This window comes from Neophocaena asiaeorientalis, unplaced genomic scaffold, assembly GCF_003031525.2.
Source record: "Neophocaena asiaeorientalis asiaeorientalis breed wild unplaced genomic scaffold, Neophocaena_asiaeorientalis_V1.1 scaffold226, whole genome shotgun sequence".
Taxonomy (NCBI): Eukaryota; Metazoa; Chordata; class Mammalia; order Artiodactyla; family Phocoenidae; genus Neophocaena; species Neophocaena asiaeorientalis.
In genome coordinates, this window is record NW_020173037.1 from 12,256,902 (window position 1) to 12,272,144 (window position 15,243).

General features: G+C 37.9%; 1 protein-coding gene across 1 annotated transcript in view; it reads right to left on the reverse strand.

Annotated features, from left to right (window-relative positions):
• PPP1R42 (protein phosphatase 1 regulatory subunit 42) overlaps positions 1-3,418 on the reverse strand; it is a 48,872-nt gene extending 45,454 nt beyond the window's left edge. The window contains exon 1 of the mRNA XM_024742657.1: positions 3,244-3,418. The gene's annotated coding sequence lies outside the window, so the exon portion shown is untranslated. The remainder of the gene's footprint in view (positions 1-3,243) is intronic.
• Between the last annotated feature and the right edge of the window lie 11,825 nt (positions 3,419-15,243).

Genomic DNA, 15,243 nt, shown 5'->3' on the forward strand with positions numbered 1-15,243 from the left:
TCCCTTCCTCCCTCCCTCCTTTCTGGGACTCCCACAGTGCATATGTTGGTCTGCTTGATGCTGTCTCGCAGGTTCCTTAGGCTCTGTTCATTTTTCTTCAATACTTTTCAGCTCCAGAATTTCTCTTTAGTATTTATATATGTTTATTGATATTTCCATTTTGTTCATACATTATTTTCTTGACTTTCTCTACTGCTTTAGATTTTTGAGCATCTTTTAGACAGTTGTTTTAAAGTCTTTGTCTAGTATATCTGTCACCGGGTCTTTTTCAGGGACAATTTCTGATTATGTAGTTTTTTTTTTTTAATAAGCTTAAAAAAAAATACTTAGGCTGCGCTGGGTCTTAGTTGTGGCATGCGAGATCTTTGTTGTGGCATGTGGGATCCTTTAGTTGCAACATACGAATGCTTAGTTGCAGCATGCATGTGGGATCTAGTTCCCCCACCAGGTTCTGAACCTGGGCTCCCCACGTTGGGAACATGGAGTCTTACCCAATGGACCACCAGGGAAGTCCCTGATTTTGTATTTTTGAATAGACCATACTTTCCCATTTCTTTGTATGCCTTGGTTTTTGTTGTTGTTGTGGAAAACTGGACATTTTAATTTAATAATGTGGTAGCTCTGAAAATCAGATTCTCCTCCTTCCCCAGAATTTGCTGTTTTTGGTTATTGTTTTTTTGTTTTGTTTTGTTTTTTTTAATTGTTACAGGCTATCTCTGTGCTGGAGATCAGCCTGAGGTATAAACTTAAGGTCTTCTCAGGTCTTTTCGAAGTCTGAACCTTTCTTTTGGCATGTACAGGTCACTTTCTGTTTTTCCCTTTATGTGGAGCTGCTTTTGAATGCCCTAGTGTTTAATGTCTGGTTTCCAAAAGGGGAAAAAGAGAAAAGTAAAGGAAGAGGGGGGAAATAATGGGCAGTAGCGCTTTACATCCTTCTGGAAGTCACTTCAGCCAGAGGGAGTGGGGCTTGCAACAGTGGGGAGAGGTGCAGCGTTTTTGTCTGCATCTCTGTGATCAGAAGCAGCAATGAATGATTAGCGGGGCAGATCCTCAATATTTGGTGGATAGTGCTTTTTGCCCACTTGGCTCCTGTAAGCTGTGTGCAAGATGCTCCAGAAGTCCCTGCACAGCTTCCTGCCACAAGGTTGGGTGTGGGGGATGGGCAGCTATTGCAGAGGTAAGATCTGAAACTGACCAACATGAACCACAGCTTATGCAGTCTATTGTCTAAGCCTTCCCCTGGAAGTTGTAAGCTTCAGCAGACTCCAGCATTCTAAAATAGTTAACAGCAGACAGGTTCTGCCAGTGCAGCTGTTGTTTAGGTGGGGAGACAGATGCTCCCTATTCTGGCATATTCCCAGAATCCTCTCCTCCCTGACTCTTTCATATACATTTTAAAATCAACTTGTCATGTTCCATGAAAAATCCTGTCAGAATTTTGTTAGGAATTGCATTGAATTTATAAATAATTTGTGAAGCACTAACATCTCTCTAATACTGAGTTATCATTTCCATCACTATGGTATGTCTCTCCTTTTTTGGAGTGCTTCTTTAATGACTTTCAGTAGTTTTATAATTTTCTCCTAATTAAGGCCATGCATAAGGGTTTTTTTTAGAGTCATTTTTAGGGATCATATATTTTTGTTTATATTGCAAATGTCATTCTTTTAGGAATTACGTTCTCTGTAGCTAATGTGTCGAAATGCAATATTTTAAAATTATTTAAATATTTAAAGTATTTTAAAAATATTTCTTTGGCCCATATTTTAAAATTTTAGATACTTTTCTAGAAACTTCAAATATATTTTTTACATGATAACTGTGGTAAAAATGCACATTGTAAAAAGGTTATACATCCCAGGGTTTCTCCCTTACAGCTGAGGCAGGAGAATGCTGTACAGGTGGCCATGCAGGAGCAAGCCTATACTATGAAGGAAGCAATGCCCTTTGGGAGTAACTTTTACTAATGGGAGACAGGAACCATGAATGATTTATTCTCCCTTCTTTCCCCCATAGACTTTTAAGAGACACAGCCATTTCAAAAGGTCTCTCTGAAAACATGCTGCAGACTTCTGCCTTACACATTCTCTTATATTTGCTCTCTTTCCATCTCTGTCTCATTCCTTTTTTCCCTCTCTCTTCCTTCCCTGAGATTACAGCCTCCCAAAAAGTGTTATCACATGAGTTTTTCCTTCAGGCTCTGTTTTCTAACCTGGGCTAAAACAGAAATTTTGGATCATCTGAATCCTCATGAATGACCATGCTATAAATGGACTTTGTCTCTAGGTTCCAGTGCACAAATTGGTGTTTGTATAGAAGTAAATTTCTCTCAGACAACTAGAAAAGGAAAGAGGCTAATGTAATATATAAGTGAAGTATTTATTAAACCAGGGGAAGGCCAATGGACCTCATCAACAAGCTATAGGCAAACTTTCCAGGGGTTTGAATGTGGAAAGGGAGAGAATTGAACCCATAACACACAATAATACAGACTGTTAACTCAAAAGAATGTGCATTATAGCAATCAAATCCACAAGAGAGGATTTGGTTTCATCAAAACACCACCAATCATGTTGTTAATAGAATATTAAACTTTATTGGTACTATAGTTTGTTTCAGAGATATTATAAGCTTCAGGAGTTTAAACTGAAATAATTTTGTCAACACTTGTGAGATGTCCTTGATTTTCTTTTAAAAGTGGTTCATTATTTTCTAAAGTTTGAGAAACTGCTTTTCCATAATTTTTGCCTACTACGTATCTCTGTACTCTCAGGGCGCCATTTGCTAGGATGTCTCTAGCTCTCCAGATCGCTAGTGGGGCCAGCTTAGAGCTGCTATACAAGTGCTTTGGAAATCCATTTTAGTAGACCCCTTGGCTTTCATCATTTGGGGCTCCTACTGGCTAGATGCGGGGGACGTTTCCGAATTCAGTTTGTATATTTCCCTTAGGTAGCCCCAAACCCAGTGGCTTACAGATGCTCTAAATCGCCGGCTGTGAGGCTTTCCTCTTTTCAAACCCACAAATCCCGCTTCCTCAGCTTCTTGGCTACCACTCCACCCGTGTCTCCCTCCCCTAGAGCTGTTTCCCAACCTTGCCTGATTCTAGCCCTTTGTTTAAAATACAGACTTTAAGACTTTTTCTGGAAATTCTTGATGTCAGGAGATCTTACTGGCAGGTAAGTTTGAGAAACATGGCTGTAGGGTTTCCTCGGTTCCCACACTTCTCCCTTGAGGGCATCTCACCTTTCGCGGGATGAGCCGGGTCAGTAACTCAGGTTTGGTAAATTTCGCGGGTGCCCGGCCTCCTCGGCAGCAGGTGCGGTTGCTGGGCGACCAGACAGAGGCGTCAGTCGGCGCGGCTCACAGGAAATCTCGCGAGGTCTCCGGAAGCGCTCTCCCATGTGTCCTAGCCCGGGCCCAGCGCTCTGTGTCTTGGCGGCCGGGGGTTGATGGGAGCCACTAGGCAGCGTACGAGTGGAGGTTGGTTAGTGGGATGAAGCCGTAAGGCATCGGTCACATTAGCGTTTTCGTAGACCAACCAGTAGCCAGAACAATTTTTGCCAGGTCACCATTTCCCCCTACTGGATTATCCTTGCCATCAGCTTTGAACGTTTTAGTGCCCAGTTACCACGTTTTCCCAATAATAGGGCAGGAAACGAATTGTCTGAATCAAATTCAGACATACTTCACCTTTCCTCTGATAAAATCCAAACTCCTTAGGGTGGCATTCCAGTCCGGTTATAATGACCAGCCTCACTGCTTGCCTCTTTCCCTCTTCAGTATTTACAATCTGGCACTTGGCCCAGTACTAAAAAAATTTTACCCTCTCTCTCCTGCTGCTCAGGGTAGCAATAGGACACACCTTTCCTCCTTAATATTTGTTTTCCCTTTTAAGATTCAAGGACTCAGCTTGGAATTGGTGCATTTTTTCTGAAGCCTTCCTAGGTACTCAGTCATGTTAAGTGATGCTTTTTTCTGCCCCCCAAAGAACTGGGATATGGTAACTTCTTTAGCATAGCACTTAACACACTACTGTCTGTCTGTTACCCATATCTCAAATAAGATGGTAAATTCTTTGAGGGTAAGGACTACGTCTTTTACCTTGCTATTCCCAGGACCTGGCAAAGTGCTTTGTACATTAGCAGTCACTCCCAAACATTTAGAAAATATATAGTTTACAAATGAAGGAGAACAACAGTAGAACAAGTGGAATGGCTTGTCATTAGGGGTACGGTAAAGTGAGCAATCTGAATTAAGGGACAGTACAAACCGGAAAACCGTAATAGCTCTGATCTTTAGGGTGGGGGCACTCTGGAAAATCATTGCTGTTCCTTGAACAAAGAAGTGTCAGAGTAGGAGATTTTTAGAATTACAAAGAGGCTTAGAGCCCACGTGGACAGTCCAATGTGCCATTTTGCAGATAAGGAAATTCTCAGGCCTAGAAAGAGAAAAGACATATGCTGAAGGTGACACCTGAGGTAGCAGAGAGAGAATTTACCCTTGAGCTCCTCATTTCAAGCACAGGTCCCTCTTCCTTATATCTCACTGATTGTTGCAGTAAGAGTAGCCTAGAAAGAGGGACAGGGGCATGGGGACAGATATCCTAACCCCATTCAGGACACTGTTGCTAATGTCTAGTTGTGAAGCAGTGTTGGCCTGTATTAGGGTGAAGGCAAAGAAAATGACAAGGGATGAACAAATTTAAGAGGCATCTTGAAGCATGATTTAATAAAGAGAGATTGGATAGGATAAAGGGAGGGAGAAGTTGAAGATAATTCCTGGGTGTTAAGTAGAATAAAGGAACAATACTGGAGAAATTGGAGAGGGAGGCAAGTAATTTGGGGGGAAGTGAATGAATTTCCATTTACACATGTTAAACTTGAGGTGAGATAGGTTTAATAGTTTCCAGAATAGAACTAATCATTGAAACCATGGGGTCATAAATGGTGGTGAGGAAGAAAGTGGGGAAAAGAGAAATAGTAAGTTAATAACTATGCCAACTAGTTTGGATGGAAGAGGGAAGCAAAGCTAGTTAAGATATCAGAGAAAGATTTATCAGAGGTGAGATTTGTTCTGAGAAGAACAAATAATAATTCAGTGATTTAGAAACCAGTAAATTAGATTCAGGTACTAGGGAAGGAAAGAATTTAAGAAGAGTACCTAACAGAATAAACAGCTACAGAAGGATATGACAAAGTAAAAGAATGATCAAAACAATATGGTTAAAACACTACAGCACAAATCAGGTGCCCGTCTTATCTATTTTAAAGGTCATTCATTTGGGAACAATAGATCCAGCACTATATGCAGGGCCATCCTATTGCTCTGTGTAGCTCTCATTTAACTTGCTGCTAACATTACTTTACTGGAAACATGTTTAGCAATGCCTCATTGAAAACCAATTGCTCTGTTAATCTTTGTTTTATAACAGTTTCATATGTTATTGTAAAGAGGAGTATGATCTCATTTGTGGTAAAATTATATACATATTTAAATGTCTGAAAGGATATATGTCTATGTCTATACATGTATAGGTTTAGATGTAGAGCTGTAGATCTATACCTGTATCTATATCCCAAAATATTTAATAGTGGCGGGATTATGACTGTTTTTTTTTTCTTCTTTTTTTTTTTTTTTTTTTTTGATCTCAACCACTGCGCCACCAGGGAAGCCCTATTTTTCCTTTTTTTTTAGTAATCAGGTTTTTAAGAATGATAACATTGTATTCTGAAAGTTCATTTCGGATTCTGCTGTTTGTAGAATTGAAAGTCTCTTTGTGACAGCTAGTTTTTAAAATACTTTAAAACGGTTGAATCGCTAATTAATTTTTTAATGCAACAAGTTTGAGACAGTATTTTCTCATTAAGATGTGAAATATAATTCCTGTCTAGTGACACACAGTGTTAAACAGTCATCTGTGTATTTTCTAATATGGCAGAAATCTGGCAAACTGCAAGAAATACTTGTCTTCAGTGCCACATCTGTAAGTTTAGCATATAATACTCTAAGATTTACACTTTGACAGATGTTGAGAAATTTGTATTTGTTAAAAAAAAATGTGAGGTCTTGAGAATAATTTTAAAAGACACTCTTGGAAGAATATGCTAAAGAGCACATTATCTGAAGCCTCCAGTGGAGTTTCCAAGTAACTTTAGACAGAAACACATTTTTTATTTAGAATATTGTTCTGTGTATCTTTGTCAATTAGTATGTTTCCTGACCTTCTAGAGTACATACTACACAGAAAACACTTTAATTATTCCTTTCATTGAAAAACCAACAAATTAAAGGGCCCAGCTATGTATATCATCACATAACTCCATACAGAAATATGATCATTTATTGGAGTTAGCTCCTCTTTTTATTTTGACCTTGTAGACTGGTAAATATTAGTAAGTATGGTAGGCAGACTTCCAACATGGTGTCAATGATTTCACCTCTTGGGATTCATGCCCTTGTGTGAACCCCTCCCCTTCAGTGTGGAATAGTTAGTGACTTGTTCTAAGCAATAGAATAAGGCAAAGTTGATGAGATACCATTTCTGTGATTTGATTACAAAAGATTCTGTCTTGCTAGCAAACTCTCTATTGCATTTTTTGGCGTGCACTCTTCGATAGAGCAAGCTGTCACTTAGTAGAGCTCCATGTGGCAAGGAACTGAGGATGGTCTCTAGTCAACAGCTAGTAAGGAACTGAGACTCTCAGTCCAATGAGAAACTAAATGTCAACAACTACTGTTTAAGCTTGGAAGTCAGTCCTTCCCCAGTTGAGCTTTCAGATGAGACCTATTCCACACCTTTATTACAGCCTCATGAGGGACCCTAAAGCAGAGAACTCAAATTCCTGACCCATAAAATCTGTGAAATAATAAATGTGTGTTACTTGAAGCCACTAAGTTTTGGGGTAATTTTTTATGCAATAATAACTAACTAATACAGGGGACAATGGAAAACTTTTTTAAGGAGGGAAATTTTACTTAGAAATTTGGGACATGATTCCCATTTTCATAGGACCTTCTGAGGGGAAGCTCAGAGGAGAGAAATGAAGGTGATGATAGGAGGTTGTAGCTTAGCTGGAACAAAAGATTTTAAAATAAGTATCCATTTATAGAAGCTCTAAGTTGTAGAGTCTACAAAGGAAGCCTTTTTGTTTAGGAATGAGGCAGTTTCTATCTAAGGCTTGATTACTCTTGATTTCTGTAACCTAGTCATGATCGTTAAATTGAGAGCTTCATGGGTTTTTAATGGCTTGATGTACACAATATGGGCACCAATAATAAATGATTTCTTTAAAACTTAACTTAGTAATTAAATGATTACTTAAACAATTTATGTCATTTATTATATAATGTATTCTATAAATGTAAATGATGATTATATAGGTTTTGTATAAAACAATCCAAGGTATTTCTCATGAGTTCCAGACCTATGTATGCAACCAGCTGCTGGACATTCATTCCACTTGAATATGAATGTCCTAGAGGGAAAAAACCCTGCACCTGTCAAGAACTGAACTCGTTTCTATCCTGCACAAATGTGATCTGCCTCCTCTAGTTCCTGTCTTGCCCACAGTTCCACCCTGCTACTCAGAGTAGAGCCTGAGTACTCTCTCATATACTAGTGCCCCCACGTTGGGTCACATCAAGTCCACTTAATCTCAGAAGCGACTGTCAAATCCAGCAGTCTCTCCATGCTCCCATCAGTACCTAAGAATGGACATGAAAGGACTTGGACAAGTTCTATTAATTTTTTAAAAGTTCTATTTTAGTACACAAAATTTTCTCAAGTTGTATTTTTAAAGTTCTATTAGATGTGACTGTAAATTAAAGGATCTAGGCTGAAAATCAGTTTCATTACCTGAAAGTAACATTTATGTCTAAATATATTTTAGAGTAACATTGTTTTCTGAAAAGTATTTTTGTAAACATTGCCACAGATATTCTAATTGATTATTCAGGAATGAAGATTCCTGAAAAATCTATTGTCAGTAGAGCCTAACACTTTAGTTTGAGTCTTTGAGGAAGCATTTGCAAGAAAGGGACTTATAATTTTGGAAAAAGTTTAGATTAGGTTTCAGGAACAGATCATTACTTATGTTTTAGGGATTTAAAAAAAATTGTCTTTCGAAACAAGGGTGGGGAACCTTTGTCTTCTAATAGAGATCCAAGACACTGCTTAAGTTTATCAGGCCAATAATAAGTTCAGCAAAAGTTTAATTAGTTGGTGATGGATTGAAGCTAAGAGTGAAACTCAGCTATGTAATACACTATAGTCTTGTATTTTGTAAAACAATTTGTTAAAATCAGTGAAAACATCTTGTATATTTGTATTTAACTGCTTTATTTTTTTGGCTCCTGTCTGTTTTTTGGTTAGCTTGTTTGAAAAGAGTTCCATTCTTTCATGCTTGTTTCTGAAAATGGCTGGTGTTTTTTTTTTACTACTGTGTATAGCCATTTGCATATTTCTGTGGTTGTGATCCTTGATTGAAAAATTAAAAAAACCTTTTCACTCTTGTTTTAAATCTGTTAAGAAGTTTGTGAAAAGATTTTCATTTTATCATAATCTTATGGTGAAACAAGTCAGCTTCCCATAAAAAGGGATAAACATTTAATTTTGTTATCCTAAAAACACATATTGTTAATGTTTCTTAAAAGCAAATTGAAATGTCCATTGCATTTATTTCTTCATTGAACAGATATTTACCAACTGCCTACCATGTGCCATTGTTCAAGGTGCTGAGGATGCCGAAGGTATTCTGATCAAGTCCCCATCCCTGTGGCACTTACCATCCAGGAAGGGGAGACAGATAGTGAAAAAGTAAACAATTCAATGGTCAAGATGATTTCAGGTTGTGGTACATTCTGTGAAGGAAATAAATAGGATAAAATGACTGTATAACTGGGGTATAGAAGTAAGGAAGAAGGAGGGAAGGAGAGAGGTGTTTTCTTTAGATGAGAGAGACAGGCTAGGCCTCTCTGAAAACAGAATTTGAGCTGAGACTTGAAGAATGAGCAGCTTAAAGAGCCAGGCCTTTGAGAGCCTGTGAGGAAGTGTTCCAGGCCTGGGAAGCAGCCAGTGTGAGGGCTCGGAGCTGGGAAAGAGCTGGATGAGCATAAGGACCCCAGGACACTGTGGCTGGAGCAGTGTGGAGGGGGAGAACAGAATGAGAGGAAAGCAGGAAATAGATCAGCCTTTAGGCCACAGTGATAAATTTGGATTTTGGTTTATAGCAGCATTTAGGTCATAAGGCAAATTTTTCTTTTGTTAGTGAGAAAAATTATATTACATTTAGAGTTTGAGGGAAAGAACAGTGGCCACTTATTATTATAAGTTGAAATTCAAAGTCTTGGTTGAAATGTAATGTTCTTTTTTTTTTTGTGGTTCGCGGGCCTCTCACTGTTGTGGCCTCTCCCGTTGCGGAGCACAGGCTCCGGACGGGCAGGCTCAGTGGCCATGGCTCACGGGCCCAGCCGCTCCGCGGCATGTGGGATCTTCCCGGACCGGGGCACGAACCCATGTCCCCTGAATCGGCAGGCGGACTCTCAACCACTGCGCCACTAGGGAAGCCCTGTTCTTCTTCTTTTTTTTTAATGTAATGTTCTTCTAGTGTGATATTAATGTGATGAATATAGTATCATCAAAGATGTTCTAAGAAATCTGGTAGCAGGAGCCACCACAAAATATTATATTAGAAAATAAAATTTCTACTTGTGCTCCCAAATCTCAAATTTAATAGAGCTTTTGTTTCAGTTTTGCTCTTTACTGAAATAGGTAAAACACTTTTTAAATTGAGTTACAGTTGATGTACAGTATTATATAAGTTACAGGTATACAATATAACAAATTTTAAAGGTTATATTCCATTTATAGTTATTATAAAATATTAGCTATATTCCCTGTGTTGTATATCATGTAGCTTATTTTATACATAATAGTTTGTACCTCTTAATCCCCTATCATTCATTACCCCTGCCCCCTTCCCTCTCCCCACTGGTAACTACTAGTTTTTTCTCTATATCTGTGAGTCTGCTTTTTGTTTTATTCGCTAGTCTGTTGTATTTTTTAGATTCCACATACAAGTGATATCACACAGTATTTCTCTATCTGACTTCTCTTAGCATAACACCCTCCAAGTCCATCCATGTTGTTGCAAATGACAAAGTTTCATTGGTTTTAATGGCTGAGTTGTATTCCATTGTGTATGTATGTATATATCTAAATGTACACATACAAACACCACATCTTCTTTATCCATTCACCTGTTGATTGATAGATAGGTCACTTCCATATTGTATTGCCAATTACATATTGGCAATTGTAAATAATGCCACTATGAACATTGGGGTGCAATTAGTGTTTTTGTTTTTTTCAGATATGTACACAGGAGTGGAATTGCTGGGTTATATAGTAGTTCTATTTATTTTTTAAATATTTATTTATTTTTGGCTGCGTTGGGTCTTCGTTGCTGTGCGTGGGCTTTCTCTAGTTGTGGCGAGCGGGGGCTACTCTTCGTTGCAGCGTGCGGGCTTCTCATTGTGGTGGCTTCTTTTGTTGCGGAGCATGGGCTCAGTAGTTGTGGCTCTTGGGCTCTAGCAGGCTCAGTAGTTGTAGCGCACAGGCTTATCTGCTCCACGGCATGTGGGATCTTCCCGGACCAGGGCTCAAACCCGCGTCCCCTGCATTGGCAGGCACATTCTTAACCAGTGTACCACCAGGGAAGCCCTGTTTTTTTTAAAAAAATACATTTCAGTTATATCTTTTTTTAAAAATATTTATTTTTATTATTTATTTTCTTTATTTTTTTGGCTGTGTTGGGTCTTAGTTGTGGCACGCAAGATCTTTGTTGAGGCATGTGGGCTCTTTGTTGTGGCATGTGGGTTTTCTCTCTGTAGTTGTGGCGTGAGGGCTCCAGGGCATGTGGGCCCTGTAGTTTGCAGCATGTGGGCTCTCTCGTTGAGGCGTGCAAGCTCAGAAGTTGTGGTGTGCGGGCTTAGTTGCCCCGTGGCATGTGGGATCCTAGTTCCCCGATCAGGGATTGCATCCGTGTCCCCTGTATTGGAAGGCAGACTCTTTACCACTGGACCACCGGGGAAGTCCTGGTAGTTCTGGTTTTAGCTTTTTGAGAAATCTCCATACTGTTTTCCACAGTAGGGTAAAGCACTTGTTAATAAACTATTTTTAGATCTTGGGATAACTAGAAGTCCATGGTGTTGATGTCTGCCTAAATAAATTACCATTACAACAGGCCACAGTTCCTTAGTTTTAAGTAATGTAGTGTTTTACCTTGAATATTAAGACCAGTTAGAAAGTTTAAAAATAATCTCCCCTAGAAAGTGGTATTTGTGTATAATTCTCACATCAGTGGCATATCAAGTTAACTTCTCTGAAGGTATAGAACTTTTCAGATGACTGTAATTATTCAACACGGTATGCCCTCATACATAAGATCATAAATTAGTTTTTTATTTAGTCTAATTTTTGTTACTTTATTTAAGCCCAGAATCTTAATAGCCTCAATTATATTAGAAACACATGCAAGAAATGATAGAAGGATTACATATGAGTTGAAGTAAAAGATTAAAGCTAAATACATACACGTTTTAAAGGACTTATTTAGTGTTGTCAATCATGCAAAGAGTAAATTGAAGTTTATTCAAATAATAAATCGAGCATGGAGTATAAAGTCGAAAATTCTAGGAACAAAAATGAATCATTTAAATAAAACATTTATTTGCAGATGAGCTTGTAGAAACTAAATTTTCAGGAAGGTAAGTAGTTTGTTATGCTTTGTAATGGTAAGCAAATTCATAGTTATATGATAGATATTTATAACCCTCTATAACCTAACATAAAAGTCACAAAGCTCTGTTCTTGACAATATATTTCTTTATGCATATGCCTCTTAGGTTATGAAAAGTACAACTGTAGTTCATCAAAATGTGCCCCAAGGCACAATACCATTTTACTCAGTCATTAGAAAGTTTAGCATAATTGCCTAGTATAATCCAAAGAAAATATGAGTACTGACATCAGGGACTCTCCAATTTGTTAGGCAATTGTTCCATAATTTTTGGCACCAAGACAATCCACATTTGAAAAAGCAATTAATCATTGGTGTTATCAAGCTATGATTTTAGCTGTTTCCTCCCAAATTTGACCTGAAATGACAGAGTTCCTTATTTTATTTTTATAATATTCTGATTTCTGAGATCAAAAGTTTAAATATGCCAGTCTGGTTACAGTTGACCTGAGTTTCGTGTAACTAATTTTCTAAAATAAGTAGATCACAACTTTTTACTTATAAAGATAAATGGTATTTCTTCCAGTAATATTAGGATAAAAGGTTTAGAAATTTTTAGAAACTTATAGACTGATTACCTCAGAACAAATTACTTGAAGTCCTTAAACTAGCACTTGGCCCTAAGAAGGTAAATTTATTTGCTGCTAAAAATATTTGTTGTATTGAAAATTGACCAGAATGAGAGAACACAAAATTAGATTTTTAATTTTCAAATGCAGTGACATAGACACATCAGTTATTAAACAGTGAATGAAATAATTACCCCATCGTAATTTGAACATAATCAACTTTTATTTTATATCATATGGATGAGCAAAACCAGAGCCATCATTCCGTGTAGTATATTTTTATATCTTCAAAAAACAAAAAAACACATTGCTCACCCACGTATGTATCTTTGGAGTTTATAGTTAAAACAATCCAGAAATTTAGAAAGAAACCTTGGAAACTCAACAGTCTGTGTTCAGTTCATTTCAGTCAGCTACATGTGGATACAATGCAGACTTAGCAATATAAAAGAACTCTTCTCTGCATGCATGACTTATGCATCTGTACCTCATCACTCATAGAACAGTTTTTGGAAACTCTGAACCTCTGCAGTATGTAGCATTCCAACTCCCAAACAGTTCCTCTGATTCATTGTATAGTTACTTATGTTCCTGCTCTTCTGTGTTTATTTTCAAGTGGCTGCAATATAGGGCAGTTTATTATTCTATTATGCAATGCAGTGATTTTTCAAAATCCTGAATACCAGGTAGTCATACTAATTTGTGACAACAATCTTCAGACTTGATCTCTCAAATGGAGCACGTGATGTTTGGTCTCAGAGCCGATTTTCCAAATTCAGAAACAATGGAGCACAAATGGTTTCTCTGCCCCTGTTGGCTCTTTGTTCTTGGCAGTACTACTGATTTCAAAATAACAACTTGTGTGGTGTCTTATTGTTAATCAATAAATAAAATGTGTGAATGACATACTTATATAACTGGACAGTATAACCTAAAAATGATACCAAATGCATAAATTCTCAACAATATATAGAAAAGTTAATGTTGTTGATTTGTTTGGAACTGGGACCTTGAGATATTAAAACAATCTGGAAAAGTTGGAACATCCTTGATTCTGGGATCTCGCTGTACCCTTATCTGGTCCCAATCCCCAACCCATATCCACTGACTTCTCTCTATCTCTGCTCCAGCCTGTGCTTCTGGCTCCAGTTTTATTACTTGGACATTGGGATTAAGTTTTTGATGATGATTGACATTTCCTGTATATTATCACCATAGAGTTTGAGAAATTATCTCTGAAAAAATTTGAAGCTGAACAAAAACCAGACTTCACTTAGAAAATGGCCTTTTCAGCTCCTGAATAGCTCAAGGCTGTAAGATAACACTTTGCAGGAAAAAGCAATGCCAATTCATGAGTTAGTTTCTGAATGATGGCTGCAAATTGACCCTTGATTTCCTAAAATCTCAGTATTATGAATTAGAGCACTTATATCAAAAGTGATCATGACAATACATTAAAACTTAAAGATATACTTTAAAAATATTTATAAAGGCTCTTGCTTTTAATAAAGTAACTGCATTTACAATAGAATGCAAATACTCTTTTGTGGGACTATTTTTGCGTGGGCTGGACTGTTAAGCAGAGGGGACGTTGTTGGTTGCTCTGTAGTATCCATTTAGCCTTAGTGTGTAGTAGTCATGAATTTTGGGTGTTACTGACCCCACTCCCAGCTCCAGGAGTTACCCTTAATTGGTCTAAACCAGTCACTATATATATATAATCCTAGGAGTGGGCTCATGACCCAAGTTAGACCAATCAGAGTGAAGTCAGAACCTTACTTTGAAAACCATGAGCAGCTTTTTCCCTGTGACTGGATGGTGTGGTGTACAGCCAATGTGGAGGAATCCAGCTTGAGGTTTAGGTCAACATGTGGAGGGCAGAGCTGTGAGAACCATTACTGGAAGCCTAATCCAACTATGCCTAAGCCAAATAAGTGTTTGGACTCTGAAGTTAGGTGAACCAACAAATTCTTTTTGTTTAAGCAACTGTTTTTGTTTGTTTTTGTCATTACTTGCAACCAAGGCATCATAACTGAAACTGAGTCCAGTGAAGTTAGGACTGACAAGTTTTCTTTTTCTGGCAATTCCCTGTTGTTAGCATAGGCATTTTCCATCACACCAAGATATCTTAATTGATTAGATCACCAATGTCAAATTAAATGTGGATAACAGTCAAGTCTTGGAATGAAAACTGCTAGTATGTTTTCATGGTAACTTCAATGACTCACTCTTTCATGTCAAAACTTCAATCCTTCAATCATGTCTGTTAGAGAAACCTCAGTGAGCTTGTTATTGTTCCTAATTGAATGGCTCGGCATGAGCTGGTATCACTGAAGGCTGTGGCAGTAAACACAGCTTTTAGCTGCTCACTGGAGGCAGTCATCATTTTTTTTTAAAAGGGCCTAAAAATGGAGGTGAGGTTCAGCCATCTGAAATTGGGATGCCTGCTTTTATTTAAAGGGATATAAAATGAGACCAAAAATGCTACTATATCATCAACTGTCTGAGAAAGTATTTGGATACTAATGTTAACTGGCATCCTCATCTTACCAAAGACCCCTCTTTACTAAATCTAATCAAAAACTTTTAGACTTTGTTTTCCTTGACCTCTGGGCCACATGTGAAGTCACCTCTTGTGGTCTCCTCTTCCTCTGACCATTTTAAATTTGATGTTTGCCATGTCTTGGGCCCTCTTCTCAGTCTTTATTTCCACAAAGCATCTCATCTGATCTCATCCAGCCCTCGACCACAGCTTTCTTAACAGAGTGCTCTTAGAAATATCCGTCTAGTACATTTCTGTTGTTTAAAACTCTTTTAACTCCCTATTGCTGTTAGGATAAAGTCCAAAAGGCCCCTGCAGAATCTATGCTCATCTT